Below are 2,841 nucleotides of genomic sequence, written 5' to 3' on the forward strand. Positions count from 1 at the left end.
CATACAGTCTATGTTATGTTTTCTGTTCAGAAGCTGGAAGCCCAGTTGTACTTTGTCTAGCATCTTCTCTGTTTGTCCCAAACCCTGAATGAATATCAAGCCCTTCACAGAGTTCTTTCACTGGTTCCTGATTGAATCAAGCTTGGGTTGATACAGTACTGGAATCTCCACAGTGGTCTCTGTTCTGGGGCTCGCTCTACTTAAGAGAGTGGAGTGTGATGAAGTCCTGTAATAGTGTTCATAGGTCACAGAAGTCTGAGTCTGAGCCCTTGTTCAATGGGCATAGAATCAAGATCCATTTCTGGTCAGATTGTATGATTTTTTTTCTTGAAAAATTATTGTATAGGGGTGTCTTTCATATTTAATTCTGTCTTATATCTGTGTCTAGATTCTATTGACATGTTATAGGTCTCAAGCATTGTGTCTCTTTTAGTGTCTCTAAGACAGAATATCTCCATCATTTGATGGGCAGAAACAATCCTAGAAGAGTCTGAATTTTTCTCACATGCTATGTCAACCTGGATGCAATACATCCTCCAGCTGGGTTCAGACCTGTGGGATAGACCTTTGATTTTCAAGTACCAGCATGGTTGTTCTAGTAATAAGGCTTGTGATCATGATCCCGAACTATGCTGTCAGCCCATCAATGTAAGTGTAAGAGGATCGGACACATGCATCCATGGGACCAGGCAGAGGCAAGGAAGCATAGGAGAAAGAATATTGTAAGGTTTATTAGAGAAGTCGTATTTCCCCCAAATGGTAGCACATGGCCTCCATCACCATCCAGATAGCAAGAGGGTGTGAGGGATAGGAAGTGAGGTAAATGGGAGTTCAGGTGGGTCTGGGCAGAGAGAGGGAGGAGCCAAAGTATGGAGGGAACTCCAGGATGGGAGGAGGGCCCAGTTCTGGTTGGAGCTGAGGAACAAAGGTGAGCATAACACTAACACTAACTACACAGAAGTATATTAAAACTCAATTTTTAGTCCTTCAGGGACCATAGGTACATTCCCAATGTTGATGAGGGAGGTGCTGAGTGCATTTGGTTTACTTGTCATTTGAGATACATTTCTTTCCTTTGTAACAAAAAAAAAACTCTGAGCATCTTCTGTGAGAAAAAAAAAGTGAGATTGCAATATGGTGTCAGAATGCAAATGTGGATTGAGGGAGAAACAGCCCCTGGGTCCACAAAGCCTACATATCCTCATGTGACCAACATGGGAATATAGTCAACACAAGCATTGCTGCAAGCCACAAGGCCAGGCTTCTGGTTCCTGTAGGCAGGGCTGTGAGCCTCCTGTGGCTAGAGTGACAGGAGAAGCTGTCTTCTTTGTAGGTCATAGCCTGAAAGTTGAGCCACAGGTATGAGGGACCCTCCAGAGGCTCTATCAGCAGTGGCATTATTGAAACTGGTAGTAGTTTGTTGCTTGAGGATTCCCAATAGTTTGTAATTCAGTATTCCAGAATGTAACATTTTCTGATTCCCAATAGTTTGTAATTCAGTATTCTAGAATGTAACATTTTCTGATTCGCAATAGGTTGTAATTCAGTATTCCAGAATGTAACATGTTCAGATTCCCAATAGTTTGTAATTCAGTATTCCAGAATGTAATATTTTCTGCTTCTTAGACTTTGATATTTGAAACCAAAATAATAACTAGTCCACCAGATAGTATCAACAATGTTTGTTTGTTGTTTCTATCATATTCTGACACTAGATTTGTAAGAGGAGGCCAATATGAACAACCTTCCAGGCCTTCACACTGAAGTCAAACAAGAACAGGGGAGACTAATTCCTCCATCTGCAGTCACATAGTACAAATAGAGAAAAAAGGACAATTTTCCTTCAGTGAACCAGTTTTTTGTTATTCAGTGAAATTCATGTTTTCTTCTTACTCATGTTGTTCTCTGTTCTGTTGAAAACTAGCAGAGACCTGGTCTCTCTGGGTGTAGCTTAGTCCCCTCTGTTTACTTCACACTCTTGTATTTGTGTGTTTATTCACCCCCTTGATAGGTTAACAATAGGGTGGTATTATGGGAAGTGTGAAAAGCATGGGGAGGGACTTGGAGGAAATACATCTCTTGTGGGCAAGTCCTTGGGGCTATATCTTGCCCTTACCACTTCCTGTGTTTTTTTTTTTTTCCCCCCTTTGGATTCTAATGTGCCTTGAGTTGAGCAGCCTCTGCTAGATGGTCCCACCACCTGATCTTGGGCCTCACCACAGGCCAAGGAAGCCGAGGATTGTCTAGTGAAACTTTCCTTCCCTGTTGTTCTTGTCATGTACTTGGTTTTACACATGTTATGGGTTAAAGAGTCCACGATTCAGATACAGCCTCATGTAAATATATGACTTCATTGGGGAAGTGGATTGCTGACCTGCCAGGGAGGTAGCACAGACTTGGCAACTGATACTGCCACCCTGAATGGCCCACAAGCTAGGGTTCTTAAAGGCAAAATTCATGTGGTCAATCCTGCCTAGACACAGGTGGCCAACGATATTGTAGCGCACACACAAAGATTGTGTTTTTATGTCAGTGGCCAATGGGGTTACAGTCTGTCTCATAGTATCTGTTTGAACTAACCTATCATTCTGGTTTGAATTGGCACACAAATTTTGGGGTCCCCACACAAAGCAGGTGGATATTCTCACTCATGGGAGGAGACATAAGGCTGCTCCTTTCTGGAAGAGCAAAGGTGGCTGGGTTGTTTTACTGTTGATAACCAAACAGGGCTGCAGATCCTGTCTGGACTATTGAGATCCTGTCTGGGCTATTGATAAGCAAACAGGGCTACACATCACACAACCTGATCACAATAATCATAAGGGCTTTCCAGTTTCCACA

The sequence above is a fragment of the Dipodomys spectabilis genome, unplaced genomic scaffold, assembly GCF_019054845.1.
Source record: "Dipodomys spectabilis isolate Male_0828 unplaced genomic scaffold, ASM1905484v1 ptg000106l, whole genome shotgun sequence".
In the NCBI taxonomy this organism is placed as follows: domain Eukaryota; kingdom Metazoa; phylum Chordata; class Mammalia; order Rodentia; family Heteromyidae; genus Dipodomys; species Dipodomys spectabilis.